Raw genomic sequence first — 8,177 nt, 5'->3', positions numbered from 1 at the left:
TTTAATTGAATCAAGGTATGAATGCATATTCAAGCAATTACTTGCTTATTGCCTAAGAAAATGCATGAAACTAACTTAAAACATACCCAAAATAGCTTGTGAAACTAGCTAAGATGCCCTGGCATCACTATCTCTATTGTTTCACCAACTTCTACATTAGGAACATCCTCTGCTAACTTGATGGGCTTGGGTTCAACTTCCTCAAGTGTTGTACCACTCCTCAAGGTAATTCCATTGATGCTACCCTTTGGGTTTGGGATAGGTTGGGAAGGAAGGCTAGATGATCTAGATGCTTGGTTGGTGTTGGTATTGTTAATTGGAGGTAGGGCCAACCTTGAGAGAATCTCGGCTATAGAGGATATTTCAGCACTCATAGTGCCAACTTGTGCATTGAGAGTCCTAGTGTTCTCTTTATTTTTCCCTATCATAGCCCTAAGTCTCTCTTGTTCTTGGTAGAGTGCACGGTGAGAGTCATCACCTTAGTTTGTGGGAGAAAAAGACGGTTGATTAGCTTGTTATCTTTGATGAGGCATTTGGTATCTATGGTTGTTGGCTTGGTAGGTATTGTTGTGGTATTGGGTAGAAGGTTGGTTGTTGTGGTAGTATTGAGAGGATGAGTTGCCTTGGTTCCGTGTTTGATTGTGGTTGTTTCCTTGAGCATTGTTCCTCCACCCTTGATTAGAGCTATTACCATGGGAGTAATTGCTTTGACCTTGAGATTGATAGGGTGAGGGGTTGTTGTAGTTGTTGGCTACCGCAAGAGTGTAATCCCTTGGACTTGATGGCATTGGTCGGTGTAATGTGAAGTACTAGAGCATAAACCACACACTCTAGGAGGTCCTTCAAGTTGGAAAATTTGAGGTGGGGCTTGGATGGCTTGGATTGATTGAGATTGCTTTTGTCCTTGGTGAATCTCTTTGAGGAGAGTGGTCATTTCTCCAAGCATTTTAGTCAAAGCCGAGTCGGAAGAAGGTGCTTCCACCACACTCTTGGGAGGATTGTTTCTTTGCTTTTTTGTGCTACTTGCCCTGTGATTCTTAATTACACTTTATTCATTCTTTTTGAGGATGAGACATAAAAGCAAGGAGGCGGGAAAGGAGAAAGACGCCGAGGATGGAGATGCCGAGAATGCTTTGGACTTTGCAATTTTAATGCAAACCGAGCCCCCCACATCCACCAGTTAAAGGTGGAGTACTCTAGAGCCATTCTCCCCGGATTGTCTTTGTGCACGGAGGACCGTGCAAGGCTTAAGTGTGGGGGAGAATTCGCCATTTTTGGGAAGTAAACTTTCTTTTCCGAACACTTTGCACTTTATTTTTGTTTCTTTTTATTATATTTCTTGTAGAGTGCTTTTGACTGTTGCATTGCATTTTTCTTTTGATATATATATATCTTATTTTATTTCTAGTTATTGCATTTGGCATTTTTACTTTTGCATGGTATATATTTTATAGATAGAAGTTGTGATTGGATGATGTGAATAGCATAGTGCTTAGTTCAATTTTGTCCTAATTGTTCATGTTACTTTTTTGTTGTTGAAAATTAGGAATAGAACTAGGAAATTTTTTAACTTGCATCCATCACATCATACATACATATAGAAAATAATCTTGGTGAAAAATAATAAAGATTTTCAAGAATTTTGTTTTTAGGGCTTTCTATTGAATTGATTTGGAAAATTGTTTTTAAACATGCTTGAATGAATTTTTGTGGAACATAGAAGAGAGATAGAACAAACAACCTTGTGAGTTGTTGAGCCTATAATGAGTGGTTAGACATTATAACCACAAATTTTGTTCATTGTGTGATATGCTCCTTCTATGATTGTGATATTGGTTTTGCTTGATTCTTTATTTCCGATGTTTGATGTCTTGAATGCATTTAGCATGATTGAGATCATTTTTGAATTAAACTCACTGACTCATATAGACTTACCCTTACATCTACCTTTGTTAACCCCTTTTGAGCTTTTTAATCCCCTTTTATTCTAATTGTTACCACATCACCAACCTTAAGTGAAAAACCATGATTTAACTTGAATTGCATCTTTGATTAGCTTAGGTTAAGGTGTGTGTCTCATTCAAGTGTGGGGGAAATCTTTGGAAAATATTGGTAGTGAATGAAAAAGTTTTTTTTGGGTATTTTATTGAAAAAAAATTGGAAAATGGGTGTACATTCATGTATCAATGATGAGCGGATAATTTATACCCTTTTTGGCATTGTTTTTACATAGTTTTTAGTATGTTTTAGTTACTTTTAATTATATTTTTATTAGTTTTTATGCAAAAATCACATTTCTAGACTTTACTATGAGTTTGTGTATTTTTTTGTAATTTCAGGTATTTTCTCGCCGAAATTGAAGGACCTGAGCAAAAATCTGATTCGGAGGCTGAAAAAGGACTGCAAATGCTGTTGGATTCTGACCCTCCTGCACTCAAAGTGGATTTTCTAGAGCTACAGAAACCCAATTGGCGCTCTTTTAATTGCCTTGGAAAGTAGACATCTTGGGCTTTCCAGCAATATATAAAAGTTCATACTTTGCCAAGATTTGATGGCCCAAACCGGCGCTAAAAGCCAGCCTAAAACTTTATGGCGTAAAATGCCAGAACTGGCACCAAAACTGGAGTTAAACGCCCAAACTGGCACCCAAGCTGGCGTTTAACTCCAAGGACAGCCTATGCACGTGTAAAGCTCAATGCTCAGCCCAAGCACACACCACGTGGGCCCCGAAAGTGGATTTCTGCACTATCTGCGCTTAGTTACTTATTTTCTGTAATCCCTAGTAACTAGTTTAGTATAAATAGCACTTTTTACTATTGTATTCATAGCTCTGGACATTTAGTCCTTAGACCTTTGGAATGGAGGCTGGCCATTCGGCTATGCCTAGACCTTTTTCACTTATGTATTTTCTACGGTGGAGTTTCTACACTTCATAGATTAAGGTGTGGAGCTCTGCTGTTCTTCATGAATTAATGCAAGTACTATTGTTTTTCTTTCAATTCACGCCTACTTCTTCTCCAAGATATACTCTTGTACTTAATTCAGTTAAGGCAGAATGAAGGGGTGACCCGTGACAATCACCCACTATCTTTGTTACTCGCTTAGCCAAGATCCGCGTGCTTGACAACCACAAACGGTCTACATGATGTTCAACGTAGTCATTGGACGACAGCCGGAGTATATTCTCTTGGGTTTCTAATCAACGATTCACATCGTCTCTCCTGACAACAGAGCATCTGAATCTGAGATTAGAACCTTTGTGGTATAGGCTAGAACCAATTTGCAGCCATTCTTGAGATCCGGAAAGTCTAAACCTTGTCTGTGGTATTCCGAGTAGGATCTGGGAAGGAATGACTGTGACGAGCTTCAAACCTGCGAATGTTGGGCGCAGTGACAGTGTGCAAAAGGATCAATAGATCCTATTCCAACGCTAGCAGGAACCGACAGATGATTAGCTATGCGGTAGCTGTGCCTGGTATTTTTCATCCGAGACGAGAAATCCGACAGTTGATTAGCCGTGCAGAAACCGTAGAGGACCGTTTTCACTGAGAGGATCTTACAACTTGCCATGGAAGGGAGCACGCATGATTGGAAGAAGATAATAGGAAAGCAAAAGTTCAGAAGCAACAAAGCATCTCCAAACGCTTATCTGAAATTTCCACCAATGAATTACATAAGTAACTTTATCTTATTTTATGTTTATTTATCTTTTAATTATCTAAACCTTAACCAATTGAATCCGCCTGACTGAGATTTACAAGATGACCATAGCTTGCTTCAAGCCGACAATCTCTGTGGGATCGACCCTTACTCACGTAAGGTTTATTACTTGGACGACCCAGTGCACTTGCTGGTTAGTTGTGCGGAGATGTGAAAAGTGTGAATCACGATTTTCCACACCAAGTTTTTGGCGCCGTTGCTGGGGATTGTTCGAGTTTGGACAACTAACGGTTCATCTTGTTGCTTAGATTGGGTAACTTTATTTTATGTTTAAGATTTTTATTTTTTATTTTCGAAAAATACAAAAAAATTAATCAAATCATAAAAACCAAAAAATTTTGTGTTTCTTGTTTGAGTCTTATGTCAAATTTTAAGTTTGGTGTCAATTGTATTTTTTTTATTTTCTTAAATTTTCGAAAATTCATGCATTGTGTTCTTCTTTGATCTTCAAGATGTTCTTGATGATTTTCCTTGTTTGATCTTTAATTTTTCTTGTTTTGTGTCTTTTCTTGTTTTTCATATGCATTTTTGAATTATTGGTGTCTAAAGTCTAAAAATTTCTAAGTTTGGTGTCTTGCATGTTCTTGATGTTCATCATGATCTTTAAAGTGTTCTTGGTGTTCATCTTGACATTCAAAGTGTTCTTGCATGCATTATTTGTTTTGATCTTAAATTTTTATGTCATGTGTCATTTTGTTGTTTTTCTCCCCCCTCATTAAAAATTCAAAAATAAAAAATAATATCTTTCCCTTATTTTACTCATAAATTTCAAAATTTTGGGTTGACTTAGTCAAAAACTTTCAAAATTTAGTTGTTTCTTGTTAGTCAAGTCAAAATTTCGATTTAAAAACTTTATCTTTTCAAATCTTTTTCAAAAATCAAATCTTTTTCATTTTCTTTCATGTTTTTCAAAAATTTCAAAATTAATTTTCAAAATATTTTTCTTAATTTTATTTCATAATTTTCGAAATTATTGCTAATATTTAATGTTTTAATTCAAAAATTTCAAGTTTGTTACTTTCCTGTTAAGAAAGGTTCAATCTTTAAATTCTAGAATCATATCTTTTAGTTTCTTATTATTCAAGTCATCAACCTTAATTTTCAAAATCAAATATTTTTAAATTTCTTTTTCAAATATTTTTCAAAATAATTTTTAAGGAAAATTGTCCATTATGGAAGAAGATTGTATGCTCCTGTAATAATTTGAATCCTCAGGTTATGCTTTCTAGTCAGACTCTACCGGTAAAGGGTGGCCCCTAGAAAGACATCTGTCAGTTGAATATAAAGGATCAGCGGGTAAAACAAAAAATGATGAGTGGGCTAACAATGGAAGTTGGAAATGGGTGTAGAACACGTTTCTGGGAAGATAACTAGGTACGTGGTGGTCCTCTAAAAGCGAGTTTTCCAAGGAACCAACAAGGATTTGTGATAGGGGATTGTGGGTTCTGGGATGGGTTAGAGTGGATTTGGAATTTCCATTGGAGGCGAGAGTTGTTTCAATGGGAGTTGGAACTAGTGCACCAACTACATGAGAGGTTAAGACCAGTGAAAATATCAGCTGACAGAGAGGATAATCTTGTTTGGAAATTTGATAATAAAGGTATTTTTTCTACTAATTCCTTTTTGCAGGTGTTCCAATCTGAGAATCTTTCGGAGGAGATTATAAGTTATAGCTTCACAAGTGTGATCTGGAAAGGATTGGTTCCGACTAAAGTCGAGCTGTTTGGTTGGTTCGTTTTAGTGGGAAGAGTGAATACTAAAGAAAGGTTGAGTAGATTAAGCATACTTCAACAGCATGATAATATATGTGTCTTGTGTAAAAAAGAAATTGAGTGTGTTCATCATTTGTTTGTATTCTGTGAGTTTACATGGCAAGTGTGGTGCATCTGGTTGAGATGTTTTCACAGAGATTAGGCTGTCCCAGGAAACATTAAAGGCTTGTTTGAGAGTTGGAATGGAACGACAAGTAGAAAAGAGGAGCAGAAGAGGTGGCTGGCTGGTTTTTTTGCAGTTATTTGGAACGTCTGGTTAGAACGCAATAACCGGATCTTCAACAATCAGGAGGTTAATGTTGGTGTCATTCAAAACAGATCGTTTTTGAGCTATAAGGAGTGGACTGGTATTGATCCTACTGGTTGTTGATGGCAATGCCGGAGATGACATAGGATTGTTACCTTTGTTTTTAGTTTTTTCTTCTGTTTATGTTTGTTTTATGCTCCACTCTCATGTGTTGAGCTTCCTTTGTTTCAAAAAAAAAAAATAAATTTCAATCATATCTTTTTCAAAACTTAATTTCAAAATCTTTTTCTAACTTCTTATCTTTTCAAAATTTATTTTCAAATATTTTTCAATTAACTACTTGATTTTTTGTTTGATTTTAAAAGATTACTATTTCTTATCTTTTTCAAAACCACCTAACTACTTTTCTCTCTCTAATTTTCGAAAACCACTAACCACTTTTTCAAAATTCTTTTTAATTAACTAATTGTTTTAAATTCTAATTTTATTTTATTTCTTTTAATGTTTTCGAAACTAACTTAATTAATTATATAAAAACAAAAATATTTTTCTTTTTTTTTAATTAATTAATTTTTAACTAACAAAAATATTTTTCTTCTCTTCTACTCATAATTCGAACCCTCTCTCTCTCTCTGTGTGTTTGAATTTCTTCTTCTTCCTTCTTCATTCTATTCTTCTTTTTCTCTGACACATAAAGGAATCTCTATACTGTGACATAGAGGATTCCTCTTCTTTTCTATTCTCTTCATTTTCATATGAGCAGAAACAGGGATAAAGATATTCTTGTTGAAGCTGATCCTGAACCTGAAAGGACTCTGAAGAGGAAGCTAAGAGAAGCTAAAGCACAACACTCTGGAGAGAACCTTACAGAAATTTTCGAGAAAGAAGAAAACATGGCAGCCGAACCCAATAACAATGGTGGAGATGCTAGGAAGGTGCTTGGTGACTTTACTGCACTAACTTCCAACTTCTATGGAAGAAGTATCTAAATTCCTGCCATTAAAGCAACAGAAAAGGAATCAATAATAATAATGGTGGGAGAAATAGGTTTGGCAATAGCAAGCCTTTTCCATCATCTTCTCAGCAATAGACAGAGCATTCTAAGCAGAGCCTCTCTGACTTAGCAACCATAGTCTCTAATCTATCTAAGACCACTCTCAATTTTATGACTGAAACAAGGTCCTCCATCAGAAATTTAGAGGCAAAAGTGGGTCAGCTGAGTAAAAGAGTTACTGAAACTCCTCCTAGTACTCTCCCAAGCAATACAGAAGAGAATCCAAAGAGAGAGTGCAAGGCCATCAATATGTCCAACATGGCTGAACCTGTAGAGGAGGAAGAGGCAGTGATTTCCAGTGAGTAAGACCTCCATGGACGTCCATTGACCACTAAAGAGTTCCCTATTGAGCAACCAAAAGAATCTGAGGCTCATATAGAGACCATAGAGATTCCACTAAACTTACTGTTGCCATTCATGAGCTCTGATGAGTATTCTTCCTCTGAAGAGGATGAAGATATTATTGAAGAGCAAGTTGCTTAGTATCTAGGAGCAATCATGAAGCTGAATGCCAAGTTATTTGGTAATGAGACTTGGGAGGATGAACCTCCATTGCTCATCAATGAACTGAATGCTTTGGTTCAATTAAAATTACCTCAGAAGAAACCAGATCCCGAAAAGTTCTTAATACCCTATACCATAGGCACCATGACCATTGATAAGGCTCTGTGTGACCTGGGGTCAGGAATAAACCTCATGCCACTCTCTGTAATGAAGAAACTAGAGATCTTTGAGGTACAAGCTGCTAAATTCTCACTAGAATTGGCAGACAAATAAAGGAAACAGGCTTATGGAGTTGTAGAGGATGTCTTAGTGAAGGTTGAAGGCTTTTACATCCCTACTGATTTCATAATCCTAGACACTAGGAAGCATGAAGATGAATCCATCATCCTTGGAAGACCCTTCCTAGCTACAGCAAGAGCTGTGATTGATGTGGACAGAAGAGAGTTAGTCCTGTAACTGAATGAGGACTACCTTGTGTTTAAATCTCAAGGATCTTCTTCTGTAACCATGGAGAGGAAGTGATGAGCGGATAATTTATACGCTTTTTGGCATTATTTTTAGTATGTTTTTAGTATGTTTTAGTTAGTTTTTATTATGTTTTTATTATTTTTTATTTAAAAATCACATTTCTAGACTTTACTATGAGTTTGTGTGTTTTTCTATGATTTCAGGTATTTTCTGGCTAAAATTGAGGGACCTGAGCAAAAATCTTATTCAGAGGCTGAAAAAGGACTGCAGATGCTGTTGGATTCTGACCTCCCTGCACTCAAAATGGATTTTCTGGAGCTACAGAAGCCCAATTGGCACGCTCTCAATTGCTTTGGAAAGTAGACATCCTGGGCTTTCCGGCAATATATAATAGTCCATACTTTGCTCAAGA

The 8,177-nt window shown here is 36.3% G+C and overlaps 1 pseudogene; it reads left to right on the top strand.

Annotated features, from left to right (window-relative positions):
- Positions 1-6,904: 6,904 nt before the first annotated feature.
- Positions 6,905-7,753, top strand: LOC148580155 (uncharacterized; annotated as a pseudogene).
- Positions 7,754-8,177: the final 424 nt, after the last annotated feature.

The sequence above is a fragment of the Arachis ipaensis genome, chromosome B10, assembly GCF_059453495.1.
Source record: "Arachis ipaensis isolate K30076 ecotype BB chromosome B10, ASM5945349v1, whole genome shotgun sequence".
Lineage (NCBI taxonomy): Eukaryota > Viridiplantae > Streptophyta > Magnoliopsida > Fabales > Fabaceae > Arachis > Arachis ipaensis.
The sequence above is the reverse complement of the archived record's forward strand: the minus strand, read 5'-3'. Positions and strand labels throughout refer to the sequence as shown.